Source organism: Megascapheus bottae, chromosome 12 (genome assembly GCF_031878675.1).
Source record: "Megascapheus bottae isolate mThoBot1 chromosome 12, mThoBot2.hap1, whole genome shotgun sequence".
Taxonomy (NCBI): Eukaryota; Metazoa; Chordata; class Mammalia; order Rodentia; family Geomyidae; genus Megascapheus; species Megascapheus bottae.
Window position 1 is genome coordinate 29,916,595 of NC_143520.1, and position 9,862 is coordinate 29,926,456.

Consider the following 9,862-nt stretch of genomic DNA (forward strand, 5'->3'; position numbering starts at 1 on the left):
TAGATCTGAAACGCTCGAAGAATGAGAAAAATGGTAAATATATGAGTAAATGTAAGTGAAATTAACATTTCACAAGACACAATTATTGTTTATACAGCTAAAATAACAGAATTACCTGAACAGAAAGAGAAAGAAAGAAAGAAAGAAAGAAGGAAGGAAGGAAGGAAGGAAGGAAGGAAGGAAGGAAGGAAAGAAAGAAAGAAAGAAAGAAAGAAAGAAAGAAAGAAAGAAGGAAAGAAAAAGAAAAACTGGTCACTTAAAGATTCAGTATTGAGGTTGCTGTTTTGTTAGGCATAAAAGTATGCACATATAAGATGAAAAGGATATACGATAAAAATCTCAGGCTTATCATTTTTAAAATGGTAAATATCAAACTGGCAGAACTTAAAACCATTAATTAAAAAGGAAAAGAATAATATATGACAAAAAGACCAATTAAAAGGACAACAAAAAAGTAACTGACAGGGAAATAAAACAAAACAAAATGCTAGGCAGAACCAAAATATGAGAATAATAACAGAACAGGAAGATACATGAGTTAGAAAAATATGGCAATTGTCAGACTGCTTTCAAAGTATAACAAAGGCACCTGAGTCAGTGTTCCACAAATAATGAACTTGTGATTTCTGACTCCTGAAATTCAATTTTGTATGTGTGGATGCTCTACGTAACACCTGTAAATCAATTCACATTCATTTTTATGCATGCATTTCACTCAACAAAAATTTTAGTACCTACCGAGTAGGTATCTGGCACAAGATTAGTTACTGATATACCGAAATGAAAAACATGCTTATAACAATCTTTCAGTTCAGCTGAGGAAGAGACAGATAATGAAACAGAAGCATCATGACAGATGTTTGCACAGGACAACTCAGATAGAGTCGCTGAGTAGGTCTTAACCCAAAAGAAACAGTATGTGAAGTGCTAAATTCTAAGCCGAAATTTAAAGAAATTAGAGTTAGGTGAAAGGGAACAAGAAAATGGCCATTTCAGGAGTAGGGAGCTTCAACAGTAGGAACAGCTTTCTAATGTCTTTATTCTCTCCTTATAACCTCCAAAGGTGTATATGTGCTTTATTAAATCAGTTAAACATAATACTTAGCATGAAAACGATTTTATAGGGATCAGGATTTTAAAGTTACTACCAAGTGATGCTGAAAATGAATTTTAATGATGATTACTAATACCTTTTCCCATTATTTCCCAAATTTGGCAAGGATACCTTAATTTATTTTGAAATCAAATCCCAGAGATTCATGTTTTACTAAAACAAAATTAAACATTTAAAATAAATGCCCATTTTGCTTCAGTTTTCCATGCACTGGCATAGCTGCAAATTATAAGAAGCCAGGGAATCTTTGATAGAATGTGCGGGCATATTGAGCCTTTGATCCAGGACAAAGAAAAGGCACTTCATTAATTTCTGCGGCTGAGTTACTAAAACAATGGTTCCACATAAATAATATCTTGCCACCTTATCAAGTAACGTGTCAAAACAATTGGCATTCTGAACTCCTGAAAAGACTCCTTTTCTCAAGTCTAAGTCATACCTCTTCTTATATGAGGGATAGGCTTTTGGAGAGCCTTTTTAATACCATAGTTCCATCCTTTCTATGATTCTAGAAACATGTAGCCAAGAGGCACTAAAATAATAAACAGTGAAGCTTTGAAAAAGCTTTGAAAAAGCTGTACTGTTTTTAATTACACTAATTTTGGTCTCTGTGAGAAGTCTGACCTTACTGTTACAGATATATGTTACTCTAAAAAAGAAGAAAAAAACCTGATGAAAAGCAAAGTAGTCTAAGCAGTAGTTAGTGGGAGCTGTTTGGCTTAGGCACAATAAGAAAAAAAAGTAACACAAGGGGATAATGTACTTTGTTTTCTTCATGTTGCTTACATGGGTATCTGAGGAATTTATTCTAAGGAATACTTTGATTTCTTACAGGGTTGGTTATATTTTCTTGCAGGCGACTTTTATTCTGATTAAATTTTTCCATTTATCTTTTCTTGGTGAGTTGGAATGTTCTAGTCTTGTACAGAGTATAATAAATTATGCTTTTTATAGTTTCATTTGCCTACGTTTTTGGTCATAACAGATCTAAAAAAGTACAAAACATTTAATCTGCCTTTGAAGACTGTGAGTTCCCAGTAAAACTAATGCTTGGCTTTCTTAAGGTATCTACTATTTTTGCAAATGGCTTTCAAAACAATCCAGAATGAGTATATATCTAGCTGATTAAGCAGTCTCACACTGACCATTGAAAATTTTATTCATAAATTCATAAATAAAAATCAAAATAGATGAAGACTATCATAAAAATCTATAATATAGTTAAAAAGAACACAGTATTTGGATTTAGCAAGATTTATCCTGTAATACCCCTGTACACACTGTCACAGGTATTTAACATATAGACTATTCCTTTTATCTGGCCTTAGCTTTTTTTCTGTTAGAGAACATATATACACTGAATATCAGAAGATTCAATGAGATAAAAAAAATTATAAAACACTTGAAAAAATAGTGAGTCTTACTACCTTCTCAGCCCAGGTTTTGATCAATGTACTTCAAAGGGTTTCTTTCTGGGATAGAAACCATATCTTGTTTAACTTTCAGTACAGTTCAACCGTTTTCCTCTAATATTTTTGAGACAAAAGAGAATAGATAGTAGGTAGTAGAGGTTTGGTTCAAATAGTGGTACATGTGCCTATCAAGTGTGAGGCTGTGAGGCAACTTGCCATATACAGTCTTCCTAAAATTGATTGTAAGCAGTGCTGCTTTTCCATACTCTCACTGCTATGGTGAAATGAAATCTCAGGAACTATGAGTCCAAACAAATTCTTTCTCCTTTTAAACTCTTTCAGGTATTTACCACAGTGATAAAAGATAACTTGAGTTGTATTTAATCAAGATGACTGACTCTCAGAGAGCTCTGTGGCCCTTTTCCTTGAGTATTAGTATGGAGTTATACCTTTTCCAAGCAATAACATATAGCAAAAGTGATCCGATGTGACGTTTGGAACTAAGTCAAAAAGGGGATATAAATTCTCTCTCATTTATTTGCAGCACTTCCTCTGAGGACCTGGCCATCATGCCATGGGGAGGCATAAGCTAGACTATGAGAAGACATTATAGAAAGTCAGCCGCTTTTCTACTAAGAATTGAACTCCCAGTCAAGTTAATAAAAACAACTGCTACCAATGTGAATGAACAATGCTGCCAATAGTTTGGCTTCACAGCTTTTTCAAGTTGGAACTACGAACATTATGCAACTTAGCAAGCCATTCCTAATTTGTTGTGAGTTCCTCACTCAGAGTTTGTAAATGAAATGTATTCACTATTGTGGGCAGGGAAGGGGGGTAGAATCATGTGGTAGGCAGAATTAGATAGGGTGGACAAGAGATTTTGAGACTTTGAAGTTTGTAGCTATAGATCTCAGTATAGTTCTGGTAAGATAGTTGGGGAAGTCAAGGAAAATCAGTTTCCTCAGTCAATAAATGGCTCTTTGCTCTCTCTTGCATTAACAACAATATGTACCTACAGGTACTTCCAAGGGCCTAGACCATTTATTGTTCCCAATATCCCAAAATTAATCTTTCACTTTCACTTAGCAAATTCTCTCTTGAGATGCTCAGGACTTGCTTGAAATGTAACTTTCTCCTCAAAGTCTCTTGACAATTACATTTTAGTGAATTTGCAACATTGCATTCCAGTTGTATGCTTCACTAGCCTGTAAGCTTCCTGTGGCTATGAATTCCATTTATCATTGCATATATATCTCAAAATAGTAACTAATAAATATTAATTGGATAGATGGGTATATTAGTCAATAAATGTTTTTTACCTTTACCCCTCTGAAAGAACACAATTTGGAAAACTGGGGGAAAAGGATTTTCAGAAATTACAGAATAATGAGTACCTTGTCAGAAGATTCAGATTTCACTTTCAGCCATTTCACTCAGTAGCGAAATGGCCATAAATCTATCACTTTGTAGTAGTACTATATTTAAAATGACAGATATGCATCTTTGTCTGGGGGGAGGGCTTTTCTTACATTATTGGCATTTTGGAGTCCATAGTTCTTTAGTATAAGGAGCTGTCCTGCCTTCTATGGATTCTTAGCAGCATTCTTCACCTCTACCCATGCAGATGCAATACCCTGACTCCCTCAGGTCTATTTAGTCAAAACTATCTGTACACATTGTCCAATATTCCCTGAGGCAACCAGCATCTAAGAATTGCTGCTTAAAGGTAAGGAAGATCATGTTGGTGCTTGTGTCTCACTCCTAAGAGGCTGAGCTGTGAGGATCATAGTCTGAAACTAGTCCTGGAAGACAAATCCTCAGAGACTAGAAAAAGTATTGCTTCCAATAAGTAATTAATAATTATTATACTATAACACATACTCCAGAAAGCAGTAATTAAATGTTCTTACTTGAAGTTGTCAAAATATACCCAAACTTACTATAGAAGTTTAATGTTAACAAAATCAAGTAAAATTTTTACTTACATACAGACTATATGTGCATTAAGGACATTACTAATACCAACATGAATATTGTAAGTAATTCCCTGAGCAAATAGGTTTTTATTTTGTGCTTCTTTTAAGATTTGATGTAGAAAAACACCACGAAGTAGAATTTTTTTCTGGCAGTGCTGGGGTTTGAACTCAGGGACTTGTTATGTGCTAGACAGGTTGTCTTCCCCATGGCCCAAGCTCCTAACTGAAATGGTATTTAAGAGAGGAAAAAATGGTTCACTCTGAAGTTCTTTTTAAAACGCTATCTTAATATTCAATGTGTTCATTTAGGAATTTGAAAATGAATATTTTTGTACAAACAACATTTTCAACCTGTTAAGAAGGATTTGTTGAATTTGGATTTCTTAACTGTGAGCCAACATTCTCAAGAGATTAGGCCTGTGCTAGGAAATAACATCAACCTTGTAATGACATTCAGTGAGCAAAATGCAATAACTTACCACAATTCTCCTTATTCATTTATTATTTATATGATGCTAGCTTCCAATAATTTAAGATGATTCACCTGGCCTTTAAACACTGGAATTATAGGGTAGTATTGAATGTAGGAAAAGCGTAAGATTTTGGAAGCAGACACATGGAAGTTTGGATCATATCTCTTCAGTATAGTAACGATAGAACCTTTGTTCATACCAGTAACTTGAATGACTCCTTACATCTAGCTGTAGATGGATCTCCCTTAGCTACTTTTCTTTTACTGCCATAAAGTTTAATTAGACTTTTATAAAATAAAACTCCTGCTTTTTCAACATTTCTTTTCAAGGTTTCTTAAACAGAGAAGAAAAAATGAAACAGCTTTTAGAAACTCCCTCTTATGTGGCATATCACTAAACATAATTAAATACTAAGTTCCCTATGAAAATGGTTTTTCTGAAATCTATGAAGTTTTTGGAGGTGTTACTATGAAACTAATACATGGCTAACAGGATACAGCCAACCAATGACTTAATGAAATAATATTCTAAGTAGAGATAACAACTTGTAAAGTTTGGTATGTTAAACAGTGAAAGGTAAACGTAGATTATCAAGGGTACCCAAATCTATCATCAAGGGTACCCAAATCTATCATGTTTGAGGGGCCAGGGCAAATAATTTAGAAAGGTTTAAGAAATGAATATACTTTTAATATAACATAAGTTACAATGCTTTGTCAGTACAGTAAACATAGTGAACACTACAATTAATTTATTGATATTCTATAGAAAGCAGTCTCACCATACAAATATACTATATACATATATAATTTCTACTTATAATTAGTTAAAATGATAGTGTCAGAAGCAAACAAGAGGTGTGGCCTAAGAAATTCTAGATAGTTGGTGTAAAGTCATAGAAGTCTCTGTCACTTATAATTATGTAATTGAATGCATGTCTCTTAGGATCCCTGGACCTTGGGCTCCACACCAATGAAAAGGAATAGAGCAAGAATTATTATGAAGATTAAGAAGGGTGATCAATATACAGAATCTAGAAGTTGCTGTATGATTGCAATGGTTTCAACTTCCAAATGCTCCTCTATTATATGTATGAATAGATGAATATATGAATGTTTATACATTTACACAGTATCACTTTCAAATTTATAGATCTATATTTTAAGCCAATATAAAAGAACCTGTAACTATAAACATTTTCCATTTAAAGTGTAAGATTCATATAGCTATAGTTGTTCAAAATGGCACTGAACTTTCTCTTCCAAATCTATTGTAAAGATTAATTTTAAAGCTCTACAAAAAGTTGTCTTTAAATTTTTATTAAAAAATGAAGCAAACTGGGGCTGGGAGTTTGGCCTAGTGGTAGAGTGCTTGCCTAGCATGCACAAAGGCCCGTGTTCGAGAGTGCTCAGGGACTGGCAAAAACAAAAACAAAAACAAAAAACAACAAAAAAAAAACAAAGCAAACTACACATCACATGTTACTCAAGAAAGATAGTTGTCTATCTGGGAATGGTGGCTCATGCCTGTAATCCTAGCTGGGCACTCATCTCTTAACTAAGACTCTTACTTATTAACCACTAGAAAATGGCCATGGCTCAAGGGGTAGGAAAAAAAAAAAAGACAGCTGTGTGTAAAAATAAAAATAACCACATCCATATGAATACAGGTAACAATAAAAATAATTATGTTCATTTAGCATGAAGTTCTGAATGCTGCTTTTCTTCATAATTGGCAGTAAATAATTATTAGTATTCTCATAAAAACAAGATTGAGAGATCTAGAGGAGGCTTCAATGAGTGACTAAAAATAAATGGTAAGGTAGAAAGAAAAATAGGAATCTAATCTTGTACAACTGGTAGTAGGCAGTTCCCAGGATCTTAAAAATAAAGAATAATAGTAATGCTGCTAGAAGGGTAAAAAAGAACTGTATCTACTGAGGGGCAAGGTGGTAAATGAAACTCCAGCATTTGGGATGCTAAGACAGGCAGATTTCAAGGTCAGCCTAAACTAAATAGTGAATTGGCCAAAAGTATATACTGAAACTATATTTCAGAAAGAAGAAAAACAAAAGCCCCGAAATGCCCATCCTTTTGGGCCCTTGGGTCACATCCACTTTTTGGGCCTTGAACAAGATGGGAAAAAGTATTCTTAGATATCGTACGAAGACTATGACAGTGGTATGTTTCTGTGTAGGTGCTTGCTGGGTCAAGGTGATGGTGATGGATGGGTACAGTTTGACACTAGTCATTTGGGAGTGATGACTCCAGAGTCATTTGACTATATCATTAATGGCCCACAATTATTCTCACTAGAAAGAGACCCTTTGGTTGAGTTAAGTTTTCACAAAATACATCTATACATCTATTGATCTATCTATCTATCTATCTATCTATCTATCTATCTACCCATCTATCTATTCAGTACATACATTGCATGTGATATGACAGTCACAAAAATGACTAGGACAATATCTACAAATTATACACATTGATATTTCTGCACTGAAATAAAAGAACATTCATATATGAAAAATACAAAGTGTACAGAAGCATTCCATGAGTTTAGCTCTAGATTTCCCACCAAATACAGTTAGTTTAAGTCAGGATTTGATGCCTCAAAACTCAATAATAATTTTTCTTTGTTATAAAAATGTAGTTAATTTTATCCTAGAACATTCTGAAGTTTAGAATTTTAGATAAGGGGCAATGGACAGTTATTTGTAGATATGATTCGATTCTCTCAAACTCATCTTATAGATGATTCATGGTTCAATTTAAAAAGAGGCTTGGCTGGGACTTTGGCCTAGTGGTTAAAGTGCTTGCCTAGCATGCACGAAAGCCCAGGTTCTATTCCTTGGTACCACCTACATAGAAAAAAGCCGGAAGTGGTGCTGAGGCTCAAGTGGTAGAGCTCTAACCTTGAGAAAGTCCAAGGACAGTGCTCAGGCCCTGAGTTCAAGCCCAGGACTGGCAAAAATAAATAAATAAATATAAATAAATAAATAAATAAATAAATAAATAAAAGAGGCTTGTTAACTTGTCAGAGACTAAGGTAAAACAATGTACACATTTTTTAAATCCTGGCAATCAGTAACTACTCAAGTGCAAAAGATTCCTGTACAAATCTCAGTGTCTGAGTAATGGGGGGAAAAGTTATTTTGGACTTGGTAGAAAATGCCATTACTTATGCTCACTTAGGCAGCACGTATACTAAAATTGGAACAACACAGAGAAGATTAGCAGGAGGATGACCTGCAAATTTTCATGGAGCACACGGGACATTGATGAAGAAAGTGAACAATGCAACTCACGGGTGGAGATGGGAGGGAGGGAATGGGAGAGAATGAGGGAACAAATGACACTATGTAAAAGGAAATGGACATATAAAAAGTAACACTGCTGAGTATCTCCTCTAAAACAACAATAGAGTTTATGAGGAAGAAAAAAAATGAAAGAAAATGCCATTATTAACAATATGGAAATTAAACTGGTCTTTCTGTTAACATTCAAAAATTATTACCAATAATAACAGTAATTTGATCATGTGTACACTAAACACCAAAAAGTAAGCCCACCAATCTTTGTTTCCTCATAAACAAACAAAATGCCCAAACTCTGACCCTTTGACCCTCTTTTCAGTGATCATGATTGGCAACACAATTATGTGACACAATGGATGTTATCATGGCCCAAGTCAATCTATCTACAAGTGTCCTTGCTTTTCCTTCCTTACCACATATTGCTCACATATTGATGCAGCTGTAAAAAACTTACATCTGCTTTCACAGATATACCTGACTCCAAATTAGATCTCATTCTGTGTTGTATAAAATATAAGGAAAAATGAATGAGTATAAGAAAATACTATTAGTGAAAAATACACAGCAGGAACCTAGAATGTTTAAGAATGTTGGGGTAGGATCTGAAATGCAAAACCATTCACCAAAAAATTAAAATGGGAATAGATTTTATAAATTATACCAAAATATTTATTTAAATAATGGCGTTTCCCCCAAAGATTTCATGGTGAAATACTTCTTTAAGTCAAGAAAATTATAAAAAGCAAAAAAGGTATAATAACTCAAAAATACATGAAAATCACATACTGAAGATTAATTAGTTTCAAAACATGAAGCCAATTAAAAATAGGTTTGCGTCTAAGAAAAATGGCTTCACTGTTTGGTTGTTTTTGTTTTGTTTTGCATACTGGGGAAGTTCAGGGAATTTGACTAAACATTCTACCAATGGGTTATGCCCACTCCTTTTTTGTTTTAGTTATTTGTCAGGTAGAATTTCAAGTTTTTGCACATGTGGCTTGGACCAAGAATCTCCGTACTACAGGCTTCCACATGTAGCTGATTCACAAGAACATATCATGAAGCCTACTTTATTGACTAAGATGAGATTTCATGTACTTTCTGATCTGCCTGGCCTTGAACCATGATTCTTACAATCTCTGTCTTCTGAGTACCTGAGAAATGGGTCAGTTAGCATGAGGCAAAGATTTCAATAGGCCAAGTTTCTACTTAAAGATTAATGTCTTCACGCTCAAAGTCTATTACAAATAATGACTTAGAAATCAATGAGTATTGTGCTAAAGAATTTAAAAAACTCTTTCAAGAAGCAGCAAATTAAGGTAGCTATTTCTTAGATCTTTCATCAATATTATGTACCTTTATCATTATTATAAAACCATCCCTTTATATATTTTTGCTTTTAGAATATTTCAAATTCTAGCCAGACAAAATTCTCTAATTTTAATGTAAAGATGAATGTTCTAGTTATTTGTGCCACAAGGAGTTGGTAATATTTTTATGTAAGAATAAGAATGCGGCCAGGCTCCATTGGTGAAGGTCTTCATGACTAACTACTCAGGAGATTA

The 9,862-nt window shown here is 34.0% G+C and overlaps 1 pseudogene; it reads left to right on the top strand.

The window, feature by feature from the left end:
• Positions 1-8,166: 8,166 nt before the first annotated feature.
• On the top strand, positions 8,167-8,264 carry LOC150056392 (U6 spliceosomal RNA; annotated as a pseudogene).
• The last annotated feature ends 1,598 nt before the right edge of the window (positions 8,265-9,862 follow it).